The sequence below is a fragment of the Orycteropus afer genome, unplaced genomic scaffold (assembly GCF_000298275.1).
Source record: "Orycteropus afer afer isolate SDZICR_OR568_19922 unplaced genomic scaffold, OryAfe1.0 scaffold00081, whole genome shotgun sequence".
Taxonomy (NCBI): domain Eukaryota; kingdom Metazoa; phylum Chordata; class Mammalia; order Tubulidentata; family Orycteropodidae; genus Orycteropus; species Orycteropus afer.
This window is the reverse complement of record NW_006921668.1, coordinates 4,609,030-4,622,274: the sequence shown is the minus strand read 5'-3', so window position 1 is coordinate 4,622,274 and position 13,245 is coordinate 4,609,030.

Sequence of the window (13,245 nt, the reverse complement as noted above, 5' to 3'; positions counted from 1 at the left end):
AAATAGATCCATCGACCTATGGTCAGCTGATCTTTGAAAAAGGACTGAAATCCATTAAAAAGGGAAGAGATTGTCTGTTTAACAAATGGTGCTGGCAAAACTGGATATCCATCTGCAGAAAAATGAAACAAGATCTGTACCTCACACCATACACAAAAGCTAACTCCAGATGGATCAAAGACTTAAATGTGAAACCTAAAACTATAAAGTTCTTCAATAAAACACTAGGGGCAAATGGAGGAGTCCTAATATATGGCATACAGACTATCAAGCATAAGCCAAAATGCACAAAGAGCAGAAGATAAACTAGATGAATAGGACCTTCTGAAAATTAAATTTTTATGCGCTTCCAAAGACTTCTCCAAAAAAGTAAAAAGAGAAAGTACAGATTGGGAGAAAATATCTGGCAATGACATATCTGACAAGGGATTTATCTCTAAAATTTAGAGAAAATTCTAACACCTCAACAACAAAAAGACAAATAATACAATGAAAAAATGGGTGGAAGACATGAATAGACAATTGACCAAAGAGGATATTCAGGTGGCCAACAAGGACATGAGGAAATGTTCATGATCATTAGCCATTACAGAGATGCAAATCAAAACAACAATGAGATACCATCTTGCCCCAGCACTAGCAGCAAAGTTCAACAAGACAGAAAACAACAAATGCTGACAAGGATGTGGAGAGATTGGGACTCTCATACACTGCTAGTTGGACTGTAAAATGATACAACCACTGTGGAAAGCAGTATGGCGATTCCTTAAAAAGTTGTAATTAGAAATACCATCTGACCCAGCAATTCCATTACTAGGTATACATGCTAAAGAAGTGAGAGCCAGGACAAGAACAGATTTGTGCACATGTATGTTCATCACAGCACTATTTACAATAGCCAAAAGATGGAAACAACCTAGGTACCCATCAACAGAAGAATGGATAACCAAACTATGATACATAAACACGCTGGAGAAAGCATGATAGAATTTTGCAAGACCAGTGACTTGCTCATTGAAAATACCTTTTCTCAACAACATAAATGGTGGCCGTACACGTGGACTTTGCCAGATGGAGTACGCAAGAATCAGATTGACTACATCTGTGGCAAGAGGTGATGGAGAAGCTCAATATCTTCAGCCAAAACAAGGCCAGGAGCTGACTGTGGAAAAGACCATCAACTGCTCATATGCAAGTTCAACTTGTAGTCAAAGACAATTAGAAGAAGGCCACAAGAGCCAAAATATGACCTTGATTATATCCCTCCTGAATTTAGAGACCATCTAAAGAACAGATTTAATGCATTGAACATCAATGACAGAAAACCAGAGGAATTGTGGGATGACATCAAGAGCATCATCCATGAAGAAACCAAAAGGTCATTGAAAAGACAGGACAGGAAGAAAAGACCAAAATGAATGTCAGAAGAGACTCTAAAACTTGCCCTTGAACGAAGAGTAGCTTAAGAAAATCAAGAGTCAACAGGATAAAAGAACTGAACAGAAGATTTCAAAAAGCAGCTTGAGAAGACAAAGTCAATTATTATAATGAAATGTGCAAAGACTTGGAGTTAGAAAACCAAAAGGGAAGAACACACTCAGCATTTCTCAAGCTGAAAGAATGGAGGAAAAAAATTAAGCCTTGAATTGCAATACTGAAAGATTTCATGGACAATATGTTGAATGATGCAAGAAACATCAAAAGATGAGCAGAATACACAGTTACTATAACAAAAAGAATTGGTAGATGATCATCCATTTCAGGAGGTGGCATATGATGAGCAACTAATAGTATTGAAGAAAGAAGTTGAAGCTGCACTGAAGGAATTGGTGAAAAACAAAGCTCCAGGAATTGATAGAACACTCACTGAGATGTTTCAACAAGTGGATGCTGTGCTGGAGGCACTCTCTTGGCTATGCCAAGAGACTTGGAAGATAACTACCTAGCCAATTGACTGGAAGACATCCATATTTGTACCCATTCCAAAGAAAGGTGATGTCACAGAATGTGGAAATTTTCTAACAATATCATTGATATCACATAGAAGTAAAATCTTACTGAAGATAATTAAAAAATGGTTGCAACAGTATATTGAAAGAGAACTTCCAGAAATGCAAGCTGGATTCAGAAGGGGATATGGAGCAAGGGATACCATAGCTGTTATCAGATGGATCTTGGCTCAAAGCAAAGAATACCAGAAAGCTATTTATTTATGTTGACTATGCAAAGGCATTCAACTGTGTGGATCATAACAAATTGTGGATAACATGAGAAGAATGGGAATTCCAGAGCACTTAAATATACTCATGACTTTAGACTTAACTATGTTCTTAACTATAACACTTAATGTATTCATGACTCATGTACATAGACCAGGAAGCTATCATTCAAACAGAACAAGGGGATACTGTGTGGTTTAAAATCAGGAAGGGAGTGTATCAGTGTTGTTTCCTTTCACTGTATTTATTCAATCTGTATGCTGAGCAAATAATCCGAGACCCTGGACTATATGAAGAAGAATGTGGCATCAGGATTGGAGGAAGGCTAATTAACAACCTGAGATATGCAGATGACACAACTTTGCTTGCTGAAAGTGAGGATGACTTGGAGCACTTACTGATGAAAATTAAAAACTACAGTCTGCAGTATGGATTACACCTCAATATAAAGAAAACAAAAATCCTCACAACTGGGCCAATAAGCAGCATCATGATAGATGGAGAAAAGATTGAAATTGTCAAAAACTTCATTTTACTTGGTTCTACAATCAATGCCAATGAAAGAAGCAGTCAAGACATCAAAAGAGGTATTGCATTGGACAAATCTGTTGCAAAAGACCTCTTTCGAGTGCTGAAGAGAGCAAAGGTATTTCCTTGAAGAATGAAATGTGCCTAATCCAAGCCATGGTATTTTCAGTCACCTCATATACACGTGAGAGCTGGACAATGAATAAGGAAGACCAAAGAAGAGTTGATACTTTTGAGTTGTGGTGTTGGCGAAGAAAGCTGAACGTACCATGAACTGCTAAAAGAACTAACAAATCTGTCCCGGAACAAGTGCAGCCAGAATGCTCCTTGGAAATGATAATGACCAGACTTCATCTCACCTACTTTGGTCATGTTGTCAGAAGAAACTGTTCTCTGGAGAAGAATGTCATGCTTGGTAAAGTGGAGGATCAACGAAAAAGGGAAAAGACTTCAACAAGACGGACTGACACAGTGGCTGCAGCGATGGGCTCAGGTATAGTAGGGACCGTGAGGCTGGCAGTGTTTCGTTCTGTTGTCCATAAGGTCACTATGAGTTGGAGATGACTCAAAGGCACATCACAACAACAACAACCAGCAGTATATGAGAGTTCCGATCTCTACACACCCTCGTTTATTGTTTTCTGTCTTGTTGAATTTTGCTTTATTGCTGAAGTGAGATGTTTTGATTTGCATCACTTGAATGGCTAATGATCAAAAGCATTTTTTCATGAGTCTGTTGGCTGCCTGAATATCTTCTTTGGTGAAGTATCTGTTCATGGCCTTTACTCATTTTTGAAGTGGATTGTTTGTCCTTTGGATGTTAGGTGTTGAAGTTTTCTACGAATTTCAGAGATAACTACCTTATCAGATATGTCATTGCCAAGTATTTTTTTCCCCCAACCTGTAGATTCTCTTTTTACTCTTTTGTTGAATTCTTCTGATGCACATAAAAATTTAATTTTTGGCAGGTCCTAATCATCTGGTCTCTCTTCTGCTGTTTGTGCATTTTGGGTTATGCTTGATAGTCTAGTTTTTCTTTTTCTTCTCCCACAGATCTGTGTCCTCTGCAGTCCCTAAAGCTTTGTTGTTGTTGTTGATAGGTACTGTTGAGTTGGTTCCAACTTATAGAGACAGCATGAACAACAGAATGAAACACTACCTGGTCCTGCACCATGCTCTTAATTGTTACTATGTTTGAGCCCATTCTTGTAGTCACTGTGTCAGTCCATCTTATTGAGGGTCTTCCTCTTTTTCTCTGACCCTCCACTTTATCAAGCATGATGTCCTTCTCTAGGGACTGATCTCTTCTGATAACATGTCCAAAGTACATGAGACAAAGTTTTGCCATGTTCACTTCTAATGAGCATTCTGGCTGTACTTCTTTTCAGACAGATTTGTTTGTTCTTCTGGATGTCCATGGTGTACACAATAATCTTCACCATAATCTTCAAACACGATAATTCAAAGGCATCAATTCTTCTTCAGTCTTCCTTATTCACCGTCCAGCTTTTGCATGCATACAATATGACTGAAAATACCATGGTGTGGGTCAGGCACAACATAGTCCTCAAAGTGACATCTCTATTTTTTTTTAAACACTTTAAGGAAGTGTTTTATAGTAGATTTGTTCCATGCAATATGTTGTTATATTTCTTGACTGTTGCTTCCATGTATGTTGATTGTGCATCCAAGTTGAATGAATCCTTGACAACTTCAATTATTTTCTCCATTTATCATGGTGTTGCCTATTGGTCCAATTGTAAAAATTTTTGTTTTTTATGTTGAGGTGTAATCCATACTGAAGGCTATAAGCTTTGATCTTCATCAGTAAATGATTCAAGTCTTCACTTTCAGTAAGCAAGGATGTATCATCTGTTAATGAGTCTTCCTCCAATCCTGATGCTGTATTCTTCTTCATGTAGTCCAGCTTCTTGGCTTATTTGTACAGCACACATATTAAATAAGTATGGTGAAAGGATACAACCTCGATGCACACCTATCCCAATTTTGAACCATGCAGTATCCTCTTGTTCTTTTCAAACAACTGTGTCTTGAACTGTGTATAGGTTTCTCATGAGCACAATTAAGCGTCTTGCAATTCCCATTCTTCACAATATTATCTATAATTTGTTACCATCCACACAGTTGAATTCCTTTGTATAGTCAATAAAACACAGGTAAACATCTTTCTGGTATTCTCTGTCTTCTGACATCAGCAATAATACCCCTCCTTCCACATCTTCTTCTGAATCTGGCTTGAATTATTGGCAGTTGCATTTCAATGCACTGCTGTAACTGTTTTTGAATTATCTTCAGCCACCTTTCACTTGTGTGTGATATTGTTCGTTAATTTCCACATTCTGTTGGATCATCTTTCTTTTAAAGAAAGATGATCATTTTTCTTTGGTACAGGCACAAATATGAATCTCTTCCAGTTGGTTGGCCAGGTAGCTCTCTTCCAAATTTCTTAGCATAGATATAAATGCTCAAAATCCCAACAATCAAAAAAATATTTTAATTGATTTTACTTCTTTTCTAGTCTCTTAAATACACATTTTAATATTTTGTACATTGATTCCCACTCATTAATATAATCAAATCTTCTCTTACAATGACATTAAGAAGATACGCATACACAAATTAAAAAGCAATTTCAATAAGAAATTTTATTTCAAAATGTGTTGTTATGGTCAAACTACTTTGTCCACATATGAAATTATGCAAGTGATATTTACCACCAGTTCTCAATGAAATATGTTTGCTGGAATGTTTAAAGTCTGAAAGTTACCTACTAAAATAATTTGAATCATCATTATTTAATTTTCTAGCATGAGTCTTGTTCCCACAGGTTGCTAATTATCTCTTTTCTGTGACTACACTCTTTCTCCTACTAATTTATACATTCCTCAAAGACAGGAGTAGCATTCTATTCCTATGAACACCCAGGCACTGGCATACTAAATATTGCTGATTATTTGCTATATCTTATAAACCACTCTGGTCTAAGCTTCCCTTCATTTAAAGATCTCTGGTGCCATAGTGCCTAAGGCATTTGACTGCTAACCAGAAGGCTGGAGGTTCAAACCTACCAGCCACTCCTGGGAAGGAAGACTGGGCAATCTATTTCCATTGAGATAGCACCTCAGAAACACAAGGAGGGGTTGCTATAAGTTGGAACAATGGTAATTACATCACTTTAGTGACCATAGTCCACACATTCTAGTTTAAAAAGAATACTGCAAGGAAGGAAAGAAGAAAGGAAGGAAGGCATAGGTGTTTTTAATTCAGCTAGTTCAGCTATGCACTGCAGTGTCTCAAAACTCAAGGCTAATAAAATTTTGTAGAAATGGGCTACTGAAAGGAACATGTTATAAACTTAGTAAGTAATTCAACCTTTAGAAACTAAAAAAAGAGTTTTTAGTTTTAATGTTACCAAGAATTAGATGAAAAAAATGCAGATATATGGCCTTGCTTTATAGACCTATGCATTACAAGTAGTGAACTGAGATTTCTTTGGGGCATGTATGAGGTTTTAGTCTTTTTTCTATATCCATGATCCAAGATACCACTTAACATAAAGTTGGCACTTAATAAATAATTGTTGCATGAATAAATATGATAGGAAACTAAAACTGTGCAAAATAAAAGGTGGAGTCATTCATTTATTCCACAAATATGTAATGAGTGCCTATTTTGTACCATGTCTTACAGTAATAACAAAAATATAGTCCTTGCTGTCATGAAAGTTCAAAAATTATTCAGTCCTCATAATACCTTCCAGCCTTTAATTATCTCTGAGTATTAGTATCCCAAAGATACATTTCTAAAGCCATAAATTACCATTTCATTGTATCAGGTTTTTACATTCTTAAGAATCTAAATCCGTTGTGGCCAGGATTCATTTATTTCCAACCTTGCATCAAACAGTCCAAGTTATTTTACATTGAGTTTTGTAGACTGTCTACCAAGCAGTTAATGCTCTAAAGGAGTCTTTTCTTCTGCCTCTAGGGCTTTCTTCACTTCAAGTGACTGAGACAAGTTGAGAAAATGCAGACAATACATAAGAGTGGGTGTGCAAAGTGAAAATGGAAAGTACTTCAAATTCATCAAAGAAGTGTGATTGAACTTTTTTAAAAAAACAATTTTATTTATTTTGTTGTTGTTGTGTTGAAAAAATACGTAACTATACACCAATTCAACATTTTCTACATGTCCCATTTAGTGACACTGATTATATTCTGTGAGTTGTGCAACCACTCTTACCCTTCTTCTCTAAGTTGTTTCTGCCTCATTAATATAAATTCACTGCTCCCTAAAGTTCTTATCAGGAGCTCTGGTAGCATAGTGCCTAAGGTACTTGACTGCTAACTAGAAGGCTGGCGGTTCAAACCCACCAGCCATTCCTCGGAAGGGAGGTTGGGCAATCTACTTTCATAGTGATACTGCCTCGGCAACCCAAGGAGGGGTCGCTATGAGTCAGGGCTGACTCGACAGCACATAACACAACAAAGTTCTTATCGGATCTTTTGAGTTGCTGTTTTCATTTTGATCATATGTAGATATTTCTTAAAATAACATAATGCTCAAAGCAGTCATTTTTTACTAGTTAAAGTAAACTATTGTTTGTTTTTTGGGAGCTCTGGTGGCGTAGTGCCTAAGGCATTTGACTGCAAACTAGAAGACTGGTGGTTCAAACCCACCAACCACTCCTTGGAAGGAAGGTTGGGCAATCTACTTCTGTAGTGATACCGCCTCGGCAACCCAAGGAGAGGTTGCTGTGAGTGGATCTGACTCCACGGCAGTGCGTTTGGGTTATTTATTTATTTATTTGGTATTGTTTGTTTTTAAGAAGACTTCAGGGGATATATTAATTTAAAGTTTAAATGTGATTGAATTTTATTGACCATAATGGATAGGAATGGTGAGCTGGAGAACATATTACCATATGTTCCCAAAAGGACAGGGATTTTGTTACCCTCACAGGATGACCCCAGTACCAAGAACAGTGCTGCATAAAGTATTGGCTTAATAAATATTAATAAATGAATGGACGTTTGATGACCAGGGACTGAGTCAAATTCTTCTTCCAGGAGACAAACTTATTTCTGGAATGATAAATAGTATACCCAGTGTGAGTGGTAGAGATAGAAAGGGACTAATCCAATTCTGGTTTTAGTAATGAAGGGGAAAGGAAGCAGAGATAAGGATTTGGTTAATAATTTATTCATTATTCCTTTAGTTTACCAACCATCACCCTGGCAACACTCACACTCCAACACTGAAACTGGGAAAGTCACATGTTCACTGCCAGTGGCATATTCAAGCAGGACATAAGCAGAGTGTTGCAACATTATACAGATTTAGAAGAGAGGCGAAAGGGGAACTGTTACTTGTAGTATCTCGTGACTTTGGCTAGATTAAACTTTTTTAAGGACATTTTTTTGTTTTAATTAGAAAATGTCTTGAGTGCCAGCCTAAGAAAAAATTATGAAGTAAACAAATTATTTTTGTCAGTCCCTCATGACTCTTCTTGGCTTCAAAAGAGGTAGGACTTTGTCCTCTTCCCTGGTCCAGCCCCAAGAGCCTCTCCCAGAAGCACACTTCCTGTGTCAAATCTTGATAATGAGGGCCTTCTCCTCACCCTCCTCAGAAGTACTGGATCTATGAATTCTCAAAAAAAAAAACCCCAAAAAATCAAACTCACTGCCATTGAGTCGATTCCGACTCATAGTGACACCCTTTGGGTTTCCGAGGCTATAAATCTTTACAGAAGTAGATCACCCAGTCTTCCTTCCATGGAGTGGCTGGTGGGTTTGAACCACCAACCTTCTGGTTAGCAGTCAAATGCCTTAGGCACTACACCACCAGAGCTCCTGTAGTTGTTGTTGTGTGCTGTCCAGTCGGCCCCGACTCAAAGCGACCCCTCCTTGGGTTTCCGAGGCAGTATCACTACGGAAGTAGATTGCCCAACCTTCCTTCCAAGGAGTGGCTGGTGGATTTGAACCCCCAGCCTTTTGGTTAGCAGTCAAGTGCCTTAGGCACTACGCTACCAGAGCTCCTCCAGAGCTGCTAAAGACTAGAAAACACTCTGATCAACAACTCCTGCCCCAACTGTGTACTGACTGTTAACAGCCTCCAGTGTTTCTCACAAGGAATCTTGCCCTTTAACATAAAGTTTATGGAGGCCTTTCCTGAGTCTCAGAAAATGCAATTGAGCACACATGATTCACACCAAAAAGACCTCTCAACCAACAGAGGTCCTATTGTAAACTTGATAATGGCCGCCCATCTGGAAGTCTTGTCAATGTGAATGTAATTCTCCAGGAGTCAGCCAAATAGCACACAGAGATCAAATCAGGTATTAGAAGATTCTCTGCATTGAATTGCAAATGAACAAGGTGATAGAGGAAGAGCAAAGCTATATTATGCCATGTGCTGCTCTAATGTTTTTTTCTGTATATCAGGTTCAATTTTAGAAGACCCAACAAATATCCCAATTGTGTGCCATGCTTCTGTAAAGTTAGTATTTTCCTGCTTACAAAAAATGTTCTTCTTATGCCCTTGGAAAGCAATTTAATAGAAATTCACTATCATTATCTGCTTTGCCAAGGGTATCTTTTTTGTCTCCTTTAGAGGTTTCAGTATATCTCTATTCCAGCACAACAAATTCTTAAATAGATTACTATCTCAGTTTCTTAATGCTGCTATAACAGAAATATCACAAGTGGGTGACTTGAAACAAAAATAAATTTATTTTTTCACAGTTAGGAGGCTGGAAGCCCTAATTCAGGGCACTGGCTCTAGAGGAAGGATTTCTCTCTCTGTCAGCTTTAGAGAAAGATCCTTGTCTCTTTTGAGTTTTTCCTTGGTTCCTTGGCAATTTCCACACGAATTATCTCCAGTTTGTCCCTGGTTTCTTCTGTGCCTAAACAAAGCCTTTTATATTTCCAAAGCAATTGGTTTAAGACACACCCTACAATGATTAACTGAATAGCCTCAGTAACATAACAAAGAAAATCCTAGTCTCAGATAGGATGCTATGCACATGTCTAATTGTTAGGATTTACAACATCTATTATTGGGGGACACAATTCGATCCTTAACAATTTCACATGTTTTTTGTTTGTTTGTTTTAAGAGTGATAGTATTTTCAAAAACAAACTAACTATCTAAATGTTGCTATGTGTAAAGTATGTTGATTCACGGCAGACCAGTTAATAGAAAATTCACTTTGGGAAATAATTTCCATAATAGAAACAGTATTATCTTCCTTATGATCATTAGTATAGCATTGGCACATGTGGCCGAGTTGATGCTGCTAGCCCTGGGAAGAGGTTCATTAGGGGGATAGTGCTGTTCAGGTTTGCTGATGGTTTGTCAATATGTCTGAGTTGGTGCTTATAGTGATCATTTTTATGACTCCAAGGACTAGAGATGCTGTTTTAAAATCACAACCGGGGAAAGATAAAAACACGGACTGTATTCATTGTGGTAGTTGCCTTTCATTTTAGATCTGCTCTTTTGTTGGTTGCCACTAGCAACAAGAAAATTAAGCTGAAGAAATTTTAATCAAATAAATACTGCTCTTTACCTCACTGATCATATACTATGTTGCCCTGGAAATTAGGCAAGTTCAATAGAAATCATTAATCTGAAATATAAAATCTATGAATGCAACTTTTTAAAGCTTAGAGCAACAATCATCAATCATCAAGATTAGGTTATTGGAGCCATGAATAATAAATTCCATCAAGCTCCTGAGCATCTTCCTGGTCTGCAGCGTGGAGAAGAGCAGCATTTGCTTCTCTAGCCCTCATAAACAAGGGCAGGGATGAAACTAAATATCTAGTATTTGAACCAGAAATTGATCCGAGCTCTAGGATTGCTGATTCTAATCCTGGGGGTTTTGATCATTTGAACACAGGAAAAATAGAAGATGCCCTTGGAAAACAACTTTAATAATAATACTTAAAATCTTAGTAACACAATAGTAACCAAAGTTACTCTTTAATTGAGATTTACCATAGCAGCCATAGTGTAAGGTGTTTGCATACCTTAACTCATTTAATCTTCACACGTCTGCAGATAAGATTTTTTTTTTTTTTTCCTTTTACATTTGAGAAAACTGAACCTCAAAGAGGTTAGGTAATTTGCCTAATGTCAGAACTCCAAATAGTGGCAAAGCAGAATGAGACCTAATTTTCTGCAACTTCAAAGGTCTTTCTCTTTCCACTCTGCCACACTGGCTCTCTGAAAATGCAGAAAGCTCCTAGCCCATCATCCAAAACCAGAACTAAACCCACTGCCATCAAATCAATTGCTCATGGTGATTCCATGTGTATAGAGTAGAACTGACCTCCACGTGGTTTCTTGGCTATAATCTTTACAGCTGATCCACCAGGCCCTTCTTTCATGGCACTGCTGGGTGGCATTGAACCACCAACCTTTTGATTAGTAATCCAGTGCATACCATTATCTGGAATTATAGGGTCATGGAGAGAAGAAAACAGAGGAGCTCTGGTAGCGTAGTGCCTAAGGCACTTGACTGCTAACCAGAAGGCTGACGGTTCAAACCCACCAGCCACTCCTCAGAAGGAAGGTTGGGCAATCTGCTTGCATAGTGATACTGCCTCAGAAACCCAAGGAGGAGGGGTCGCTATGAGTCACGTCCGACTCCATGGCACATAACAACAACAACAACAACATTATGCGCCAGGCACTTCAGAGACATCATCTCCTCTAAAATACACTGTAAACTTGTAAAGTCAGTATTAAGAATACTGACATTCTAACCAACCTATCAAGGGATTTAATCAAGGTTACAGAAGTAATAGGTGGCATAGCTGGTATTTGAAATCAGTCTTTCTGACTCAAAAGCATCTTCTTTCTACAATAACATCTCACCTCCTGTAATGTGAAGCCTTTAGATAATGCTGAAATTGATGCATAGAGCAAAGATCATCTTAGATAAGGCATTTTTATTGAATGTAGCTATGTTTCAGAGGATAAAATTGCTTAGCCAAATCTGTACACATGTCACAAATTGCTATATAACCTTTTCATTACCAAAATATCTTTTTGTTTGTAAGAGTTTGTAGATATAATGTTTTTTCACTAATGGAATGCATGAGAATCAGAGTATTTTTAAATTTTTGTTAGTTATGATTGACTTTGATAAATATTATGTAGGACAATATATATGCCTTGAAGGACTCTGGTGGTAGGATAGATGAGATGAAGTATGGAAAAAATATTCACATGACTACTACCTGATCCTGAACCCTGCCCCTTCCCAATAACACAAAACAAGCAGTAAATATATTTACAAGCCTTACCTCACTGTACAGAAGCCCAAAGAGACAAAAGTTTTACACAATCACTCTTCGAGGATACATACAATAACCTCTCATCACAGCAATGTTGCCGACAAACTTCCTTCTGTTTTACTCAGTTACACAAGTCCCCACCCTGACACCAGCATGTGGTATACATGGGGTAAAAAGCATCCCAAGAAACCCAGAGGCAGAAAATGTAAGTGGTACTTACATGTACCACGAGTTATGAAGGAGATAAAGTTCTCCTATATATTCTAGTTTTTGTTAGAAGCACAAATCTTCTTTAACGTATTTTTTTTCCCCTTATTCTACATGCAGGAAAAAAAATAAAAGGTACAAAATAGCAGATTATTAACCACATAACATAATAATAAAATATTACTGGTACAAACTGTAAAGCATTCAAATATTAGCCAAAAGTTAGGCCTTTTGAACTCACTCAGAGATGCCTCAGAAGATAGGCCTGGCAAGCTGCTTCTGAAAGACCAAAGCCCTGAAAGGCCCATTGAGCACAGTTCTATTTCGCACACATGGGGTCACCATGAGTAACAAAACAAAGCAAATGCACTGCTGTCCAGTCGGATCCGACTCAGCAACCCCTGCCTTGGCTTTCCCAGGCATTATCTCTCTGGAAGTAGATTGCCCAACCTTCCTTCCGAGGAGTGGCTGGTGGGTTTGAACCACCAGCCTTCTAGTTAGCAGTCAAATACCTTAGGCACTACTCCATCGGAGCTCCTGACCATGAGTAGGTATTGGCAATTCATAGCAACAATAACAGGTTATATATAACTTTTCTAAACTTCTGGTGTCTTACGAATGTCACTTAAGAAAAAAACAAAACAAAAATTCAAACTCAAATAGAAAGTTCCTTGATCAAATTGTTATCTTCTAGAGACCAAATGAAGCTTACATTCTATAATGAGCATGCCGTTTGTAAACTTCAATTGGGATAATCAAATGAAACAAGAACAGGTGCACCTCTCTTCTAGACAGTATTTTTCTGGAGACACTGCATTTGAAATCAGTACCAGGGGCTGTAGAGCTAACTCCAACTCTTGGCAATCCCATGAGTGTCAGAGTAGAACTGTGTACCACAGGTTTCCAATGGCTGCATTTTCAAAAATGGATCATCAGGTCCTTCTTCCCAGGTACCTCTGGTTGGA